This window comes from Struthio camelus, chromosome 1, assembly GCF_040807025.1.
Source record: "Struthio camelus isolate bStrCam1 chromosome 1, bStrCam1.hap1, whole genome shotgun sequence".
Lineage (NCBI taxonomy): Eukaryota > Metazoa > Chordata > Aves > Struthioniformes > Struthionidae > Struthio > Struthio camelus.
Genome location: NC_090942.1, coordinates 192,984,243 through 193,006,465, shown reverse-complemented (window position 1 = coordinate 193,006,465; position 22,223 = coordinate 192,984,243). Strand labels below are relative to the sequence as shown.

The 22,223-nt window shown below is 43.8% G+C and overlaps 2 long non-coding RNA genes across 3 annotated transcripts in view; both read left to right on the top strand.

Annotated features, from left to right (window-relative positions):
• Positions 1–1,013: 1,013 nt before the first annotated feature.
• LOC138065584 (uncharacterized) lies at positions 1,014–3,987 on the top strand. The gene is made up of 3 exons (XR_011138630.1): positions 1,014–1,151; positions 1,446–1,730; positions 3,791–3,987. It is a non-coding gene; the product is annotated as an uncharacterized lncRNA (long non-coding RNA).
• Positions 3,988–5,511: 1,524 nt separating this feature from the next.
• The window catches only part of LOC138065583 (uncharacterized), a 68,909-nt gene continuing 52,197 nt past the window's right edge, over positions 5,512–22,223 (top strand). For both annotated transcript variants that reach the window (XR_011138628.1, XR_011138627.1), the window contains exon 1: positions 5,512–5,913. This is a non-coding gene — a long non-coding RNA (uncharacterized lncRNA). The remainder of the gene's footprint in view (positions 5,914–22,223) is intronic.

Sequence of the window (22,223 nt, the reverse complement as noted above, 5' to 3'; positions counted from 1 at the left end):
GAGAACAGGACGTTCAGCAAGCCGACATCGAGGGGATGAGCCTGTCAGGAAAGTGAGGTGGCGGATTTGGTTGTCCCCGTCAGCCAAGCGTTCGGATTGAGGAAGGCAACGGGGCGACAACCAGCCCTTGCAGCTGGCGACAAGGGGGCAGCCGGGCCCGCGCTGCCCCGTCCCCTGCCCCGCGCGGCTCCGGGGCCACCGGAGGCACTACACAAACGACACCCCTGCTCTTGGCCACGGATCTGAAGCAACTGAAATAATAATAATAATAATAACAAAACAAAAAGAAAGAAAGAAAGAAAGAAAAAGACAAGCCGTCGCTGGGAAACCGCTATCCAAACCCAAGTTATTGTATTTCTTTCGCTAAGGGTTGTCATTATTTGCTGTATATATCCTCCCTCCAGTCAGTCGTGACGAGCACTAATTTACACAGAACAAAGACTACGACTGACACTTTCCAGCTACACTAGAAAAAAAGAAATCAACTCAATTAAAAATAACGATTTTCTTTCTGGACAGCTACCAGAGTTGTGCCCTTACCGTCCCGGGATTTCCATTTAACCTCCCTAATACCCTGAAAGGCTCTAATCATTTTTCATATATGGTATCGTACCTTTTCATTCCTGCAGTACAGAATAGTACCGGGCTGACCACAGACTGCTCAAATAGTTAGTTTGCTCAGATTAAAAAAAAAAAAAAAGGGAAAAGAAAAAGAAAAAAAAGTGATCAGGCGCACGAGGTTAATTAAATCCTGCAGAGATTCAGTTGCATGAGCAAAAATCATCCAGTCTTTAACAACCTGATAGCACATGCTGGATAGGTACAACGATGTCTGAAATAATAATTACGAAATTACGCAGCTCTAGATATACAAAAAGTTTCCAGATCATTAAAAAAAAAAAAAAACCCTCGGTAGGACTGACTCGTGTTAACCGAGGCTGCTGATCCTTCAGCTTCCCCTTGACGCGCAGATCACGTCCATTTTTCTCCACAGGTTTCCCAAAATCTCGCTTTTCGAGCCCATTCTGCGGGCTCTGCTGCACGGAAAGCAGAGCAGCGATTTGGGGAAGCGCAGGGGGCTCGAGTGCCCGCCCTCGCCCCCCTCCAGGGCTCTCCAGCCCCTCCCGAGGGTTTTCCAGCGCGGAGCAGAGGCAGGTCCCCATGCCCCGCCGTGCCCGGGTCCCCGCCTCGCAGTCCCCAGGGGGCTGCGTTTCCCAGGGAAACCTCGGGGCTCCCGGAAAACTCCCATCTCCTGGCAAGCAAAACGCCGAGGAACGGAGTGGCACCCTGGGGTCTCTCCTATTTCGCTGGAAACGGAGAGACACCGTGTCAGGCTTTGCTGGCACCGGCGCAGCGAGGACCCTTCCCGCTGCCTTTCACTCCTTCCCTCAAGCTCTTCTCCTCTTTAAATAAATCTGCTCTTTTTTTTTTTTTTTTTCCCCAAGCGCAAACCGTCCCCACATTACCTTCTCAGCTGCCTTTGACGTTTGGAGGTTGCGAAAAAAGGAGAGGATTGAAGCTGTGGTTGCCACCCGTACCTTTCCGTGACACCACGGGGGAATTTTCCTTTCTTTGAAAATCGCGCGGGCGAACCCATTTACTTTATTTGGTGATCGCTGGCCAAAGCTGCGCAGCACACAGCCGAAGCTGCATGTGCCAGTGTGGCTTATCTCCATTATGAGACAGTGGGGATATCCCCCTCAGCAGCAGGCTACAGTCTCATCCGTCAGGTAAGGCATGCGCCGGGAAACGGTGCTTGGAAAGGTGCCATTTCCCCCCCAGATACCCCTTCCCCGATCCCCCAAGTCAGAACAGGCATTCTCCTATTCTTCTGGCTGCTTAGGTACACATGGAGCTACTTTCGATTGCTATGTGACAAGCTCGCTGGTTTCGTAAGAAGGGAGACTGAAATATAACCATTTCAGGAAACACAGAGCTGCTAAAAGTTAGTAGTAAACAGTATCAAATCAAATCGCGATCACGGTTGTGAAAGGACTTTTCAAAAAAGGCAAGTAAACTGAATTCGATCTCTCTGTCCCATTCTGGAATCTGGAAAGTCGCTTTACTTCGCCAATAAAGTCCTAAAAGTTTGCAAAAAGTTATCAATAAAAAGCACTTTGGAGCGGTGTGCACACACGGTAAACGCCTGACCGGAAAATCCAGGCATCTGGAGCTGAAATTTGTCGTTTCTCTCTGACTGCTGGTGTCAACGGCATGTTGATAAATAATAACTGAGAACTGAGGGGGAGCAGCAGGGGGGAAGGGGGAGGCAGAAAGCACTTCTTTCCAAAAGGCGGAGTTTTTGAGGTCATTTCAGCTAGACTCTTTCGTCATTTTGAATATAAAAGAAAGCTGAGCGGCTGATTTCCTTAGTCACTCGTCTGACTCGGATGGTGCAGTAACATCGCGTACAGATTACTTTAATCAAGATGTTAAAACATGCTTGTTCTGCCCCTGATGTCCGACTGTGCGTTTAATAAAAGGTCAGCGTCACTGTCCGAGCTCGCTGCAAACCGGATTAAACCGTAAGCCTTGAGAATATGGACACTTGGAACATAACCGTTGCTACGTTTGTATTATATTACAGAAGGAATACTGAAAGCTGTTCGGGAAGCAAGTACTTTTTGAGAGGAACTTCAGCCCTTCCTTATCTGTCTTAAGAGGAAAACAGTACGCACCATGTAGTAACTTTTCCCTATAAGGCATCTACTATCCGGTGCAGTAAACAATCGGTGTCCCTTCAGAAAATGAAGGACGGTTCTGTCACCGGCCTCTTAAAAACCCGGAGGAAAAAAAAGGAAAAAAAAAACCACCCTTCTACTCTGCTTAAATCAGCTTTCCCTCTCCCAAATCAGCTAGTAAAATAACAGCGAAGCAGGCAACCCGCGCTGCCTCTTCTGCCTGTCCGAAAGCCTGCAAAAGCAGAGGCTCTCACTCTTGCCCTCAGAAGTGAAAGCGGGCGGATGCAGCCGCGCTGCTGTGTGCGCCGGGGGGGCCGGCGAGCGGCGGGGCTGCGGCCAGCGGCGGCCGGAGCCGCGCGGCTCCCGCACGCCGCCGCCCGCGGCGGGGCTGGAGCGCACCGGGCGGCGAGCGCCCGGGCTACGGCTGCTCGCTGCTGACTCAGAAAAGCAATGTAGGTCATAACGAGTTTCCTTAAGTTACCTAAGTACGAACAATTAAGCTTTTCTTCGGAGGCTTCTAAAGTGCTGTTGCAACATTTCTAAACGCCGTGGCTTGCGCTGAAGTTCAACCCCCATCTGAGCAATTACGCTGCGGCTAACCAGATAGCGTTTGGAGTCTGTACGCCTGCTTTTTGGTACTCGCACATTTAACCTCTTGCTTTTATCTCCCTTTGCCAATTTCCATCACCACGCTACTTTTTCTTTTCTTTTTCTTTTTAATAATCTGCTGTCTCAGGGGAGTGTTCTTTTTTTTTTTAAAAAAAAAAAAAAAAGCGCCAGTGCATCACGTCCCATTTTCTTCTAAATTTTCAGGAAAGAGGAAAGTGAATTGCCTACCTACTCTCTCTTCAGTTTTGAACTCTTTCCAGGAAAGCTTATTCGCAGTTTATAGTATAGGTCTCTTCTTTATTATCACTACTTACTAATTCACAGGACGAGTCGATCTTTATACAAGCAGTTAAGGGGCTATTAAGAGATTTCATTTTTACCAACGGTTTTAACACTATACATAAAAGACGATCCGTCTTTTGAGTGACACTGAACACTGTCCGTCTTCGAACTAGGTAATTTTCGTTATTTTTTTCCTTTTCTTTTTTTTTTTATTATAGCAGATAAGAAGAAGAATAGCCATAGTCCCCACGGAAAGTTCAGCAGGGATAAGCAAGCATCGCGCTCTGCCTCAGCAGCAGCGAAGTGGGACGGAGATCTTGCTGCGAAGCACAAAATCGTAAAGAAGAGGAAAAGGCAGGATCGGGAGACAATTCAGGAAAATAACCGCAGTAACTGGTTTTATTTTATTCATTCAGAGCTCTGGGTAACCGTTCCTTCACCTGTGATCCGCTCCCCAGACCCCAGCGCCTTTCTGCAGAGAGCTGAGCGTGTGCTTGGGCTGGGGCGGAGGGGCGGATGTCAAAGGGACTCGGCCACTTTTCGGGAGAGGCATAATCGGAAAGGAATCCGTTGTCCCGAAGCATAACTAACAAGGGGAAATCATCCGCCCATAGTGTTTCGCGAAAGCAAAGAGGGGAAAAAATTGCAAAGCTCGCCCGGTCCAAGCGCTGTATTTCTGTTCGGCGGCACACAGCGCCCGCATGTCCGTTACAGAGATTTTCAGGGCGATCACCCAACTCGCTTCGCTGTCCCGCACACCTTTAGCCTCCCTCCTTCCCGGCAGTGCCTCCCTAACCGCGCACTAACTCACAGCCGGCCTTGGTGCTAGCAAGAAAGGATTTCCCCTTCTAAACCGAGAAGGCTGCCAGCGCAGCAGGAGTCCCACGAATGTTTCGCCGCAGCAGCAGCAGCTCCTCGGAGCGCCGAGGCCGGAGGCCGGCAGCGGCCGGCAGGCTCGGGCAAGCCCGGGGCCCGGCCTCCGCCCGCCCGGGGCACGGCGCCTCCGCCGCCGCCTCCGGGCACCGGCCGGCCGGCCGGCGGGGGCGAGCACTCGCCCTCCCAAAACCGAGCTCCAAGTACGTCCTTTCTGCAGCCCGCTCCCGGCGCCGCTGCGGCCCACGGAAAGCCCCTCGGTGCGCCGGCAGCTCGGGCCGGCCGCAGGCAGGCAGTCCCCGGGCGGCCCCGGCACGGGCTGAGCTCGGCGCACGCCGGGGGACGCGCACCGGGCGGCGGGCAGGGACGGGGAGGGAGGCTCGGCACACGGGGAGGCCACCACCGTTTGGGAACACACTCGTTCGCCTCGGCTCCTCTGGAAGGCCCTCCTCTTGTGTTTGCAGTTTTCTTTGTTTACATTCAGTTCAGAAACATTGGCCTTAGGCCAGAAAAGTGCAGTTTCATTTCTTGGATGGCGGAGGAGCCTTATAACTTCACGAGCAGCTAAGGAAAGGGCTCAACACTTTCCTCGGCGACCGCATCCCCGTTAACCCTTCGGCCGCCTCGCCTGCCGTCCTTCCCTTCCCCTCCCGCACGCCGGAGCTGCGAAGCAGCAGCCGCAGCCTCGGTGCACCTGCGAGAGGAGCCGCACGGCCGGCCGCGCCGCTCCCCCTTCCCGCCGCGCTCCGGCCGCGCCGCCGGCTGCAACAAGTTTTTCGCCTCTCGCCGCCTGACCGGGCAGCGGAGCCTGTGCCCGGGGCAGGCGGCCGAGGCGAGGCGGCAGGCGCCGGCGGCCCGCGGGGCGCTGCTGTGCCGCCCGCGGCAGCCGAGGCAGCGCGGCTCTGCCCGCCGCGGCCGCGCGTGGCACGGCGGCGCCGCGCCGCCCGGCTGCCCGCGCGCGGGGCGCGGCTCCGGGGGGGGGGGGAAGAGAGGCGGCGCGGCCCCGGCGGCGCGGAGCGTGGAGGGGAGGGGGGGGAAGAGAGGGCGGCGGCGCGGCCCCGGGGGGCGGCGGGCGCCTCGGGTACTTCAGGTCGCGTGTGTGCGCTGGGCTTCTCGCCCCCCCCCACCTCCATCCCCGCCCGCGGCACCCCCCCCCCCCCGCCGCGGAGTAAGTGCCACCGCTCCGCCTTCTCCTTTTCGCAATGTTGACGCAATCTATAAATAGTGGAACAAAAGGACCAACTTCCTCGCAGCTTTGCTGAAACTGCACAAAAAAGGCAACGGGGGGGGTGGTTATTTTGGTTTTATTTTTTTCTGGTTAAAAGGCGAATCTTCCCCCCCGCCCCCCCCCCCGCTCCTCTCTCGCTACTGGAAGATTTTTTTTCCTCGCTGTCTCCTATGCTGGCAACGTCCTGCAAGCGGCTATTTTGCTTTGCACTGAGAGAAGGGCTCCCCCCCTCTTCTGACAGTAAGTGCTATTTAGATATTGCCTTTTCTATGGGGAAGGGAGGGTTCCTGCTCGCCTACCTGCTACACGGGAAAGTGGGAGGCACGTAGGAGAAATAAAGAGATCGGCGGCGGCGGCGGCGGGGAGGGGGGGTTGGGGGGTCTGAAGGCGCTTTGCCGCGAGGGGTTGTGTCACAGAGCGGCAGGACACGCGAGCGCGCCCGGCTCTGCCGCCGGGCATGTGTGCGCCGGGCGGCCGGGGAGCGGGGGGGGCCGCGGCCAGCGGCGCCAGGGAAATAGGTTAGAGCGGTGAAACGGCGACGGGGACACTTACTGCTGCTTCCCGAACAAAAGCTGACGCACGATATTAAACGGGCTTTTGTTAGGGGGAAGTGTGTGTGTGTGTGCGCGCCCGGGGGAAGCGGGGGGGGAAGCTGCCTGCAGCAAGTTGCCGTGCGGGGAAGGGCTACCTCGGACTTGTTTACCGCCGCCGCCGCTCACCGGCGCGCTGACTGCACGCGCCGAGGGCGCCGGGGAGGAGGAGAAGGAACCGCGGGAGCCCTTGCGAGGAGCGGGCTCGGCGGCGCTGCCCTCCGCCGAGCTGCCCCGCACGCTCACGAGATGCTGATACGAGCGCACACACGCGCACCCCCCGCTGCCAGGCGGCTCCGTGCGAGCACGGGCAGTTACTGGCCGGAGGGAGAATTACATCATCCCTTCTCCCAGTGATGCTACCTTTCGTGCCGCTACCATGCGCGCAGGGAAAACAGCGGGCGCGGGGGCGCGCCTCCCCCCCCCCCACGCACCCCGCTCGGGCGTGCGCCCGAGCGGGGTGCGTGGGGGGGGGGGAGGCGCGCCCCCGCGCCACACACACACACACACACACACACAGAGCCGAGTGTTTACAGTGCTCACACAGGCGTATTGTGACGTCACGTGAGTGACAGCCCAGCGCGCCAACGGGGCGCGGCCCCGCCGCCCGACGCGAAGCCCCCGCCGGCCTTCCGCTGCTGCCCGCCCACCTCCCCCCGCGCGCGCCCGGCCCCGGCCGGGGGGGGGGGGGGGAACTGCGGGGGGGGGGGGAGGCCGAGCCGCGGCGGCGGCGGCGGCGGCTCGGCCGGGCTGCGGCGCGCAGCGGAGCCCGGCGCAGCTTCCCGGTCCCCGCCGGCCTCTCTCTCTTCTCCCCCCCCCCCCCCCCCCGCCATCGACCCGGGGCGCCGGGAAACGGCTCGGCCCGGGGCCGCTGGTGCACGGCTGGTTTGTTTGTTTTGTGGGAAGGGTGGGGCTCGGCTCGGCGGATCGGGAAGGAAACTTTTGACAGGCTTCTGGGGGAAGGAGAGAGGGGAAAGGGAAGGAGAAAAAAAAAAAAAAAGGCAAATTCGCGTTTGGCCCCTAAACGTATTCTTAGCGCCCCCCCCGCCCCGCCCCAGAAATTAAATTGGGTTTCCCTTACCTGCTTTTGTTGCTTAACCTCAGTCCCCTACTGTGAGAAGCGCAACCCTCCCCCCCCCCCGGCCAAGCTTTGCACAAATCTTACTAGCTGTGAGATAACTCTGCCAGTTCTTAAAATGTCTCGTTGGGGAGGAAGCCTAAGGCAAACCTGCAGGTGTGGCGGTCACCAGGTTGAGCACGCTGTATCAATACCGCTCGTATGTAGCAGCAAAATACAAAACGCATCATTTTGCAGCAAGATACTAAAGCGACCGCTCGAGGTAAAACAGTCTTTACAAGACTAAACGCTCCAAAAGTTAACAGCAAACTTCGCATGCCAGTAAACGCCTCTTCGGGGTAGTTTACGTGATGTTGATTAATCTGCATTTGACATTTTAAACAAATAGTGTATGTTCAAGAAGTAATTTATTGTAAGAGATTTAAGATTTATTTGTAAATTTAGAAGGTTTGTGAGCTTAAACTGCCGTCTCAAATATTTAACACTCAATTAGGAAGAGGCTGGAACACCATGGGCCGTCCTAATGCAAAGCAACAGGCTTTCGATAGTGTTTTTATAGGAGACACGAGCACAGAAACCATCAGACCGAGCGTCCCCATACAAATCAATTGTCAGTAGTGGGCAATAAAAGGTTGATATTGGTTCAGAATATTTAAAATATTAGGGAATACGTTTAAACATAGCAAACAAAGCTAGATTCCCCACATCGTATACTTTTTCATGTTTTACAATTGTAATATTACACAGTTAGAAACTTAACGCAGTACACTACTGGAGAAAAAAAAAGATTTTTGTTTTACTTACTCAGTTTGTCTAAGTATTGAGGTAGTACTTACCCACTGCAAAGTCAATAAATCCATATCACACTAAAAACAACAAAAAGTGTTTTACAAACTGATACTTGTTGAAAAAACGTTTGCCAGAATGCAGTAATATAAAATTACTACGAAATCATAAGCATTTACTCATTGCAAAATGGAAGTATCACGAACCTCTGTTTAGTAGTACACATAGTTTTTAATGTGTTAATGGTTTTGGTTTCTTCAAAGTGTATTACTTTTTGAAGTCTGGGTGTTTCTATTTGTGCAGAAAATAGACTGAAAAGCTTTGAGCTCCTACTGTTACAAAAGTTAAAAGGAAACAAAGTTGAGCTGCTAAGTCGGCAGTCTGGAATGAGTCAATAGTATCTCCTTTGTCCTGCTAGCTTTCTCTTATGCTGTATCTTTGCTCTATTTCCTCTACACAAGCAAAAGAGCATTTCTACCCTTAGCTAAATTAGAAATGTATTTAGTAGTTACACTTCATACGTCTCCTCGTTTCTAAATATTCTGTTCTGCCTTTAAAATTCAAATATATCTGCTTTTTTAGACCACCATACTGTACACAATGGTTGCGATACTGTCAATGACTGTATACTCACTTCCTTAACCATGCAGATACTTACACATTTTCCATTATCTATAATTAATGGAGCAAATTATTGTTGTTTTGTTGTAGTGCACCTTCAGAAGGGAACAAATATGCATTTTTAAAGCATTCCACCATTTCTCATTTTTACATAACTAGACGGGGACTGAGACATGAAAGAGATGAAAATAACTCCCTCTCTAGTTTACTTGAGGATTCCCTAGGAGTCTCAGAGGGCAAGGAGGTAACATAGCTGGCTTTTACGACAGGATCACAGGTCCTGACACAGGGTCAGAGAGAATCCATGCTTGGCTAGCCCTGTGCTCCAGTTCTCCTTAGCTGGTAGCTAGTCCCCTGAGGGATCAATGTCAACTTAAGCATGTTAAAATCTACAAGGAATAGGTAGACCAAAGGCTGAGAGAGCTGTAACAGGCTCCTGGAGGGCTCCCTACTTCTGGGGCACTTGGAGCCCTCGGGCAGCTGCTTGCTGTAAGAGCTCTGAAGTTGGTCACAGGAAGAAATCCGAGTGGCAACAAAATAAAAGAAACCCCAAGGTTGTAAGTTTTCTGAAAACAAGAGGTGGGTGGATGCATTAGGTGGACAGGAAAAGTGGCTTGGGTAGAGACGTGGCTCATGGACTGAGGTCTGGAAACCAGAGCCAACTCCCGTCACTGTGCACTAGATCTCTGTGTACTTCAAATCTACTTTGCTCTGAAATTCTGGCCTTCGGATTGGTATTAGTTGTTCTGCAGATCTGCCATGCTCCCAGAGAAGATAAACAAATGTCAATTCAGTATCCCACATGTCAGGGTGCTAGTGTTCAGCTAATAAAATATCTCTGTATTACATATGTCTCACATATAATAATGTGATAATCCACTAACGTAAGGAGAGAGAAGTATATATACATACACAGAGTTACATCTCCTCACATTAACAGCCCCATTTGTTTTAACCGTCAAAAAGCACTGGAAATGAGAGTTGGATCACTAGTCTGCACACAAAGAAAAGTGAAACTATTCATTCACTAGGAGGTTGAAATCTGTATTTACATATATACAATATATAGCTTTAACTTAATTTTATGTTACAGTATAAATGCTTGTTACGTATGTGAGATCAAGATAATATTTTGTTGGTTTTATAAACATATACCTTGCTTATTATTAATTTATCTAAACGTGCTTTTCTTCTGATGATCTGAATTACATAAACGATAAATTTAGCAGATGATTACCTGAATAGTCATTCTTTTCCCTTTTGAGACTCGAGAAAGATTATCAGGGGACTTATGCTGTAGCGTTACATCTGTGACCATTCTAGCTGTACCACTTTGAGTCTGATACTTTTTACTTCTTAAACATGATTTTATACTTCATCCCCCCCTTTTTTTTTTTGAAATACATTGGAAAATGCAATCTCCTGATTCCTAACAATAACAAGAAGTTTTCCCCAGTGACAATAAAGGCCTAGGCTATGAATTTCTACAGCTTTCATTTAAAACTTAAAATATGGTTCTATCTTTTTGGTTGTAAAGGGTGCTATTAGTATTAGTGAAATTTGGAAATATCACTGATACAGACAACATAGTCTTCCTGGTTCTGCAAGGAGGCAGTTCCAGTGTTTCAGCTGTTGCACAGTAGCACTTTTACAAAGTAGCAGCCATGCATAACTAACAAGACTGAAAGTCCAGTTACTGCTGTTTACAAGCCTCTACCTAGCTCTTCAATTATCAAAAATGTTCATTTCATATTGTTGCAGCCCTTTGACAAAACTATTAACAGTAGAAAAGTACAGTACTTTTTCAAGATTGACAAGATACAGGGGAGAAAAAAAGTTTTAAAAAATGGAGCCTGAGGCAGAGAAAGAAAGCAGCACAGATCCAGCTACCCTTTTATAGTAACTGGTGTTTCTGGAAGTGGGAAAGAAAAGAAAACTCTCCTCTCCTTCCAGCAGCTAGAAAGTGATGGTATGACCCTTTTAACCGAAGACTGATAGCGTTCTGGGAGAAAACTGTATGCAACTTTCATTTCTAGTATCTGGAAATGAGAAGTACCTATTTTCCCCAGTTCCTTCTCTTGCACCTACTTCTGGATTCTAGGTCATGTCCTATAGTTATATTAATAATATAATAGAAAATAGAAAATAGAAATAGAAAACTAACAGAATAGTTTTCAAGTTTGGCATTTATGCTTCATAAAAAGTAATATATTGTCCAGAATACTTTAAAGTATTATAATTTAGTTTTCATGAATATTTTCTATTCTATCTGTACAGCTAACATTCTTAATACTATACGATAGCTAAAAAGGGCATTACTTTGAAATCTGCATATAGACACACATCTAGCACAGACTAAAAATATACACTTAGTATGGATTACAGATACATAAATTTTTCTATAAAAGATAAATGCAAATTAAGAAATCGGTAATAGTTCATCAGATGAGAAATATGCATTTTAGACTGCACAAAGAATTAATAAATGTGCTGAAAACTAGGCAACATCGACTGGCGAAACAGAATATTGAAACCACTGTGCTTTTTCAGGACTCTTACTGTGCTTGTTTCTGCCTGAATGTGATACATACATGAACATCTTTTCTCATAAAATAATAAATTTCACAAAGATTCCACTGTATGACAGTATACTGATTAGCTGTCACAACTGCTGACTAAATATTAATTTTTGTAGTCTTTCCACATTAAATCTATGAACTACTATATCTTGATAACTTTTCAATCTCTAGCCACAAGCGCCATTCCAATAAAATAAATCAAAATTATTACATTTTTGACAAATTTATTTTTATTTGTAGGTTAGAGAAGAAATAGATAATCTCCTCTGATGAGGGCTTTACTTCATTTTCGTTTTACCATGCTAAACAGTGGGATAAACACTGAAGACTAACTAGAAGGAGCTACACATCGGTGCAATCACTTCAGTTTCGTAACTCCTACACATTTTTATCCCTTATAAGCATTAGAACAATGATTTACATGCCAGTGAGGGAAAATGAAAATGAGGGGGAAGCTCGTTATAACACTTTAAGTGTATTTAGTTTCTCATAACACAGACTAGATTAAACCTGGCCTTGTCTTCATATGACACAAGAACTGTGAAGGGTGAGAGCAAAGGGTCCTTTCTCATAATGGTCACGCACAATTAATGCACTCTTCACTCAACAGAGTAAACCAGACCCAAAATGGGAAGGACGATCTGGGCTGCTATTCTTTCACCTTCGCTCCCCACCCCCATCCCTTGAGCTGCAAAGAAAGGATCAGGTTGCACTATTTTAAAAGCTGATGCAGTATGCACACTTCCTCAGTGTACTGCAGAGCACGGGGAGAAAATCTCTCGCAGAGCTCCCTGCAGGAACCCATGCTACTTTACAATAGGCTTTGCTCAGAGATGTGCCTTATCAATAGAGCTGAGCTTTCAATTAAACAATGAAAAGTTCCTTTAAGTATAAAAAAAAAAATTAGGGAAGTATACAGATAAGAATGTTATTAAACTAACTTACCTTTGACACATGGTTTGAAAGCTTCAAGCTTAACGCAAGTCATAAAAACCGTAATATTACAATAGCTCAGCACTATAGGTAAAGCAGACCTGTAAACAAATAAAAAGAAATCAAGCAACTCAGTATAATTTTCTGAACATGCTTAACTAAACTGCACAGATTCCAGTCAGAGCTGTGACCAAAAGGTAGTCAGTGGTACACAGAGGCTAGAAGAGCTATGCAGTTATGGTAGTGTCTGTCAAGCAGCCCAACAGTGAGAAGGTATACATGTAGTTTAATCTCACCTTATTCCACTTCTACCTGAACTCTGTGAAAGATAGAAAACCTCATTCAAAGCTTAAAAAAGGCTTTTGAGTTCTATAGATAAAACGTTGTATATTAGATCTAGGTACTCTGATTACAGTTGCTAATAATATATGGTTAAAAAACAAAGACCAGCAAACATTTCACTTGAAAGAATTAAAATAATGACAGGTTGCATCATATGACAACAAATATATAAGTAGTAGTAAAATTGTACATTTCTCATGCATGAGATTCATCATTCTAGGGGCAGAGGCTGCTGGAAATATGCAAGAAGTACATGAAAATGGAGGGAAAGACAGGAAAGGAATTAAAGTTTAATGGAAGATGGCTGAGTTTGATGACTGAAGTCTCTAACAAATAAGAAAGCAGTATTTTATCCAGTTTATAATGCTGTGTAAATGAATGAATCAAAGCAACACATTCTCTTGCAAATCATCTCACAAGGATTCTAACTCTGCTGAGGTTACAAGTGCCCATGACTCTTACTTTCCTTTCTCTAATACAGATATCACCTCTCTATATATAGAGGTGTATATATATATATACACCTCTCTAACCATATGAGTGCTATACATTGCATGCTGCCTTCTCCTTGCTTTTTATTTTACCAACCTATTCCAAAAATTAAAAAAAAACAACTTTCCCTACCATCTTTTATGTCTCTCTATAGCCTTTCTCACATTGAGGAGAAGTTTCTTGGTACTTAAGACGACAAATATTAAGGTGTAAGGAAAAATATAAGAAGATTACTTAAGGGAGAGAGTCTGCAGCTTTGCAGGAAAAGGAATACTTCACTTAGTAAAATGCAATTTCAGTTCTTGAACTGAAAGAGACTGATGTTTATATTATCACTAAAACTTCTACCGAAAGGGGAAGAAACAGTAACTTTAGACAGCAGTTCAAAAGGAAGTTCCGTCTCAGTACAGAGCAAGAAATTTAAGTTCTTACAGTACAAAAAATATTAAATCAATGCCGAACTTCTATTAGCCTTAAATACTGAGGCATGGGGGTATACTGCTCCGCTGTCAGTCTTTAATTTGTCCAACAGCCTGAATGCTGAAACCTATACAAGAAGATAATTACTACAATAGCATTCATCAAGCACAAAACTGAGATACATAGAAACTTCTCCAGCTCTAACAAAGACACCATTCAGAAAAAAAGCATTTCAAAGATCGCTGTAGATGCTGGACATAGCTTGAATCTTGAGTTAAAGACAGACATCCGCTAGCCAAAAGGAAGAGATCTAACAAAGGAGAGACTTTCAAGTTCCAGACTTTCAAGTTTGAGACCTCTAGTTTGAACTTATCTATGTTTTCACACATTAGTAGATTCACTGAGGTTAGAAATACCCAGCATGAACAATGAAAACAAGCTCTATCAGTGGATACAGCATGAACACGATAACATAAGTTTTCCAAGTCTAGAGCAATTGTCAAGCAATTGCTGTTTGTCAAGGCAATACACTTGATAGTCAGGGTCATCTAACTTTACGGCATTTCATTCCATCTTATTCTGAGTCAGTTCTTAGTAACTCAGCTGGCCACCTTTCTTCACTTTGTGCTGAGTGTAAGGTGCAGATACAGGTTTCTTCCGCTGCATGCACTGAAAAATCTCAGGCAGGTAAAATCCATGACAATGGATGCAGCTACCACACCATGATGCCTTACACAAGCAACAGTTCCTCGAGTTTTGTTCCAAGATGCATGAGGGCCTGTGCAGGTCCCAGGAAACTCCTGGCCAACTGACCATTGACCAGGGCTTTCTCAAGTGCTTGCAGCGCCCACGTCGCATCCAGTTAGAACTACAAGTGGATACAATCAGCAGACCGGTTGGATTCATTTAAGTGGCCAATTTTCACTATGATTTAAAATAGAAGAAAAAAGTCTATTCTGATGCCCTTTTACATTCGTATCTGTTATTTTCATCTTAAAAGCCCATATTTAACTATAGCCACTCCACAAAACATGATGATTCTTTTTGCTCTCCAGATCATTTTTCCGTAACTCTACAATTTTTACTTTATCAACAACACAGCTAACCTCTGATTCTTAATTTTTACATTTTATGATAGAAAGTTTAATTGCTTTCCTTTACTACATGATTCAATCTTTCAATTATAACTTGTAAACTGTGTGTAGATGGAAAAAGTAATTTAATTAAAATGTAGCAAAAGAGCAATTCATTTTTATCAGTTAAAGTAAATAACTGTAAATGTACTTAACATGCAAGGAAAAAAGTACATTTATCAGAACATACTGCACTGAAAACTGATTTATCCAACAAGGACTAATCACTGTTAGCTGGTGAAGTCAAATGATTGTTTCTGGTCACCACGACCTTCAAGATTTTAGAACTAGTACATCTCATCCTCTTACAATTTTCATTCATGGACTCAGTGAGAAAATGAAATTGCCTTTTTTCATCTCCCAGTGGATTTTTCAATTTTGAACATACTGGTCCTTAATATAAAGTAGATGAATACATAAAAAAAAAGAGCTATCAAAAGCAGTTTCAGCATTCTGCAGGTTATAGTTCCAAGTGCTCTGCCAGTGACTTCCATTTGCTCAGGGGTTTCACTGTCTTTAAAACTTTGGCATCAAAAAATGTGTTGCACAGTATTTTTAATTTTTGTTATTTTAAAAGACTATGGTAAATTTAACTTTAATACAGGCTGCCCTACTTTCATATTTAATTTTAAGCGGTCTTGTTAAAAAAAAACATTTAATTTAAATAAAGTGTATATATATAACTCATTAAACATATATTAATCATTCCAGGAGGCCACGCAAGTAATAGAAAATGTGGATTCCTTCCTTTCTATCAGCCATTTGTATTATAGTATGTTCAAAATAGAATGGGTTCCTACCGTGCCTGCTGGTGTACATATAAAGTTAAAGAGACAGAGTCCTGGCACAGAGGTTTGCCTTAATTTGATCGACACCTGAGGTGCTAAAGTAAAGCCAAACAGGAGAAGCTTTTTTTGTAAAACACTGGCTGTTCAGGTGCAGACTTAGCAGCACCAGGAGGTAGAGGATGAAAGGATGCTATGAAGGGCTGAAGACCCTCCCCTGTTCCTCCATCCCTTCCAATTCCCCTACCCCTCAAGCTCTGGCTGCCTTCAGCTATGCCTGTCTGCTGAAAATTGGAAGAATTTTAAACTAACCAGGGAATTAAACTCCTTAATCTCTGCTAAATATACAGACTTCCCATTGAATTTCCTTGTCCTCACTGAACTATGCAGGAGGAGAAATCCAGGTTCAGGGCAGCTCCCCAAGCTGAAAGGAAGAGAAAGAAAGTTATTTCTGAGAACTTCTGAAGATTTTGATCCTGGCTTTCTGAACCTGATTTTTTGAGGATTCACAGAATCACAGAATAGTTGAGGTTGAGAGGGACCTCTGGAGATGATCTGGTCCAATCCCCACTTAGGCGGTGTTATGTAATACCATAAATGAATCAAAATGAATATTAATATTCATTCTATTCATATTATTAATACTTAATAAGGATGAAATTCCTGCTGCCAAATGTCTATGCTGGAAACAACACTATCCCATGGTTTTTCTGTTAATTTTCTTGACCTTTTCTGTGATGGGCTTAAAGATTTCCTCTCTGTAGCAAACAATCTGAAGGTAAGCAGGAGCAAAAAGAAAAGGCACTGGTCAAAATTACAATTATAGCAACTAGTTTCTGTTGCTATAAAGAAGCAGAAAGTTCGGTTTTGATAAGGGTACGATGCAGTGAGGAAACAGAAATGAAGCAGAGACATTTAATTAAGCTGTGTTATAAAATCTTCAAAATACCACAGACCACGTATTTAGCAAAGCTGATAGAGCAATAACAGGGAGGAAGACTGAAGTAGGCCCTAGTTGGCTGAATTTGGAGAGAGGAAGGTCCTGAAAGTATTTGTTTCATTACTGCAAAAACTACCTTTAGAACAAGATTCATACATAAATCACAAATAATGTGCCAGGCATGCACTTGGCACATTATCCTGTCTCCACAGCAGACATAAAAGCAGGTTCTTACCCAAGTACTCCCTCAGAAAGAGCAAGACCAGGACAATAAATATGATATTGTCCCTGCTTAGCCTTCCAGCATCCCACTGGTTTTTAGCTCAGGGTTTTTCCTGAGCCTGAGGTGGTTTTTCTATTCAGTGACCTTCACTAGATCTCTCTTCCAAGGTCTTGTACAGTCTCTCCTTAGATCCATGTGAACTTCTTGCATCTATACTATCTTCTGGCGAAGAATTTCAGCGGTATATTACCCATGGATATATAAAACAATGCAATCCATTATGTTATTGGCTTTTAATCTGTCTACAAGCAGCTTCATCTGATGCTCCCTCATTTCTATATTGGTGGAGAAGGTGAAAAGTCAGTCAATGTCCATCCTTTCCATATATCATTTTAAAACATTTTTTGCTATTCTGAAGAAGTGTTAGAAGGGTGCTGTTATTACAGTCTCTGAAGTAGGCTCCATTGCCTCTGTCCTGGAAATCTATTTCTTCTTAGTTCTGCCCATCAAAGATTGGTTTGCCTGCTATCTGTGGCAGATGCTGAAGCTGCTATTGCCCAGAAGTCCTTCCAAGATCCTAGGGAACTGGAAGCTCAGATGAGCACATTCTGAAAAAGTCACTGGTTCCCACTGTTAGGGAAGATACATTTGAGGAAAAGATGCAGTCATGCATATTGTGCCCTTAACAACCTGCTGGTCTTCCTGCAAGCAGAATCTAAAAGAATAGTAGGGAGTGGAAATGAGGAGAAGAAAATTTGCCAATCCACAGAAATCAGCCCCCTTCTAAGAAAACTGCTTGTTAAGAACTAAAGCTCAAGGAATGAACGTAAACTTTAGCTGAAAAATGATTTAAAAAACTGAAGACAGAGAAGTTCAAGTTTCCCTTAAAGGAGGAGGGCATTGTTCCTAGAGTTTGGCAGTGCACCTTAAGCAGATACAATTAACATAGTAATTAAAACACCAGAAGCTGGTGAGAATTTCCTGTTACTTCATTTGGAGTTTCATAAAACATATAGTACATTCCCATTTTCCATCGAGTCCCTGCTATGTGTCTTGCAAGGCATAGGGATATTCTCAACCAGAAACAGGAAAGCCTAGTTTCTATGGAAAAAAAAAAAAGGTAAAATGGATAGATGGGACAGATTTCCATTCTTAGGTAAAAATATAAACAAAGTCCCTTCAGAAATCTTCTTACTGCAAGATGAACAGTATATTGTATCCCAGTACAGAAGAAGATAGGCTGCTATTGCAGAAAAATGGACTCTTAGATGAACTTTTAGAGAAATTATGTAAACTCCAGTTAGTTCCAGAGCTAGTAAATAATCCAGTACTATTCAAATAGAAGGGGCTAAAGGAAACTCATAATGCTAGGATACTCAAACTTTAGAAAGTCTTTACATTTAGGTTGGCGAGGAACTCTATTTAAACTGACTCTGATACAAAATGACCTGTGCCTTTGCAAAATGGTTTCTGTCAGTAGACCTCATCTAGGCAGCGTCCAGTCTATCAGCTGTAATAATGCTGACTCTGGCTGCAGGTTCTGATGATTATTTAGGGAGAATATGTTTGGCTAAGCTCATACAGAGACTGTATTGAAAGTTTCACAGGATCCAAAGAAAGGTATCAGAAAAAGGCATAGAAAAAAGATGTTATTCAATAGGCAATCAAAGCAGTTTTTCAGGAACTCTCAGCATCCTTCTTATTAGAATGGGACACCTATTCTTGCCTGTTATGAACGAGTGCACATACCAGAGTCAGCATTTGAAAAAGGTAAATCTGGAAGATCAGTCATGGTTGTTGGCTCCCTGCTAACATTATCTGGTTAGATATCTGAAAGTTGGAAAGGTTCAGAGGCTCCAAAGTCATCTAACCCCAAACATTGTTTGGTTATGACTGACTGAATTCTAGAGCCATATGACTCCTGAAAGTTTCTGAAGATGGTCTTGCCTGTCATCGGCCTATGGACAAAAACATATAATTATCGCATTGGCTATTACTTCTTGTTTGGTAAATCCCTGAAAAACAAAATACTTTTTGTTCAAGGCAGAGGGCCCCGAGTCAGAGATATTTATATGGATACCAAGCATCCCCTGAGGATCAGAGAGACCTTGAATTTGACCAAATCCCTATCGCTGTCACCCAGACCTCTGGTAAATGAAGTTGTAAAGAAGGTACTCAGTGTATCTGTGACGGGTTCACCTGATTTTGAATGAGGAGAGGACTTATTTGTGTACCTTAGCCATTCGATGTGGCATATACTGTGTAGCTACAGGGCCGCTGTTTCAGTCAACTTTGTGCAGAACGCAGACAAAGTACGGGATATTTTGTGAGAGGCTGTAAACGCTGAGGGGCGTTTCACTGACCTTAATGGGCAGCTTAGAAGTTGATTAATGTGACCTGTTACTGTCTAGGATCTCTCTTGGGGGAAGCAAAAAGTTCTTGATAGTCTGGTGTATAACAGGGATGCCATTAACCAAGTGTTTCAAATCAGTGTTGCTGTTTATTAACTCTGAGAACTATTGAGCATACAGTTTTAGAACTGCATGAACTGAATGGATCATCTGTTGTGTACTGCACTTGAGCTCTTTATCTTCTGAGGCTGTTAGGATGACCACATTTCAGGGGGGTATGGGGCACAACAAAAACAACAAAAAATCCCCCTTGGCTCCAGAAAAAGACTGAAGGGTAGCACTTTACACAGGTAGTGCGGCATTCCTACTGGGAATGTAATGTCTTCTCCCTGCTGCATGGACCGCTACGTAAAAATAGACATGTTGCAGGCTGACAGTTCAAAATCACTGATGAGGGTTTGGTTAGGAGATTATGGATACTCCTGCAGTCTGAATTTGAAATAGCAAATGAAAGTGCTGAGGCACTGATAGTTCAGAATAAACTGCTAGCAATCTCATTCTTTCCTGCAAAGAAAGGAGAAGGTTCTGTTGCAAAATGGTAACGGTACCTTTGCATCTGCAACCAGTTGTAAAAGGGAATCTGCTTCTAGTGTTAATTGTTTCCAATACGCTGGATAGCTTGTTAGAGAATAACAGATAGAAAAGTCAGGAGAACAACAGTCATCACTCAGCAGTATGTACAACAAGGTACTGAAACTGCCAAGACACTCACTGCCAAGCCTCTAAATACATAAGGTGCTCAGCACTCAGCCAGTCACTATCATGGTCAACACTCTCTGCTGCTGCATGGAACATCCAAGAAATAAAATAGGTCTTTTCAGGCCCTGGACTTTAAAATATGTGAATCCAAGACGCATCATGTTGCTGATGAATCTTTCATCCTTTGCTACATGCAGGGACAGCAACTTGGGCTCGGAACCATGCTCCTTTTGCCTCTGTCAGACTTTCCTGTCAATCTCAGCTTTTAGGACACTGAGTAAGAGACACTGTCCTAAAGCATAATTATAGCTTCCCTTGTGGAATTTAAAAATAAATTGACTTCTGTCCAAGGAAGGTCTTCTCCCTGTTTTCCACACTGTATTTTTCCTCTTGGAAAAAGGAAACGTTACTATGGGACATGCCTCTCTCCAAAAAGAGTATTGTCACAAATAGGTTCTAAAGAATCAAACTAAGACAAATCTTAAATCCCAGTAACTAATGACTGTCTTATCCCTATATAAGGGGATGTGTCTAGCATGTTAATTCAAACTATGTTTTGCTAACGGTCATAAGGAGACAGAAGGGACTACGTTAAACTAATTACACCATGATATATAAAGTTAAATGAATCACATAATAAATCTACTGCATTATTTCCATCTTTGCAGCAAGATGGAATAATCAAAATCATGAATGTTTGTACTCACTTCACTATTTAGTGCCCTGAGGATAGAGGACATGAAGGTGCTTCAAGTGGTAGTCTACTGATACTATCTAACAGATTCTGCTTGTCCAAATAATTTGTCCTTGTACTCACAGGGCACATGTATAGCAGCAACGAAATCCTTCTCTACAAGCACTCAAAGAAGAAGCCAAAAGCATCCTAGATGAGTTATTCATGCACTTCATGAAAACCGGGCAATTAAAATAACTCTCTGAGCTTTGGCCAACCTAGACAGAAAACTGGGTTATACAAATGTGGGGCTGAACATATGCACAAACTACATTAAGAAAACATCCTTCTATTTATACTGTTGCTGTATATCACCATATTAGTATGGAGAGTTACACCTAAATACAATCTCTAAAATTCAAGAGAGAACATTTTCTGAATTCTGACATTCTCTTACTTTTTTCTCAAAATTGGTTTAAAAACTTCCAAACTGTAAGACACTAATGCTTAAAATCTCTGACCTATATCCAACCATAGGACCGTTTTTCTGAATTACAGTTTCTACAACTTTGTCCAGTCTAATTTGAGTTATTTTTCAATAATGGAATTACTACCACTTTAAAATATTTTTACATCTGTTAAGATAGAATAACTCAGAATAACTGCACATCGTGTTTTCCAAATTCTTACCCATGCCTTCTAATTATAGATATTCCTACCACCCTTATATATTACTACATTTTTTTCAGTTTGCTTTTATATTATTGCTTACACCACATAGTCAGTTATCCAAACTGCACATATTCTTTTTCTTCCTAACAGCCCCTTAATTATTTCTTACTGTTTCTGAATGTCCTTAATTTCATCTGTAAATAATAGTTTCAAAAGTATCAAATGACATTTAAATTCATGGGCAGCATTGAAAATGGGTCTCAGATCATTCTATTTTATTATCTTTATATTTGTGTGGGTAGCATACTATCCAAAACAGATTAACAGACACCTTATTGGGGGTTGATTTCCATAGTAGTTGCACTGGGCCCTAGAAGACAGTCAGGGAAACCGAATTTTTCATGCTGATAAACCCCTTCTTGTTCATTTCCTTTAGTCAACAGAAAATTATTTTGAAACTGTTCAATTTAAAAAAATTAAATGGGAAAGCTGAAAATACAGTTTATATTTACAACGTCAATCTATAAGTATAAATGTAGCTGTTCAATTTTTTAAAAATTATGACATTAATACAAATGTTGAAGAGCAAGTTCTGCCAAATAAAAATAGACAACTTTAGATTTCAATTATAAGTAAAAGGAGCTATAGTAGCCTAGCATTTTTCTCCATTTGTTCAATTCATTAAGGCATCTCACAAGTTAGAACCATTATTCTCCGTTCAAGAAATACCTAGGACCATAAGCTACTTCTTTCACTTTCATGAAAAGTCAAGTTACTCAACTGCTTTCAGAGGGCTTTATAAAACAACATTTTATTTCTATCCAGGCATTATATTTTCCTATCCTTGTAAAGAAGTGTGAGTTAAACATTCAGAAGTTACGTGCTATACATGCTCCTTCAAAAACTTCTCTGTGCAACATACTGTTTTTCTTCTCTATATAAATTACATTGGTAAAAAAGTATATTGGTATATGATTCCTATTCTTGCTCCATGATCCTTTGGAAATTTTAACCTACAGTGTACTTTCTAGCAAACAAAGTTATAATGCATTCAATTATTGTTGGCAAATAAGACTCCTAAAATTAAACATAACAAAATGAACTATAATCTTTCTCCAGATAGGTGTGTATTATAAAAGTTTTAAGATTTGGGTGGTCTGCTTCTAAGTAAAT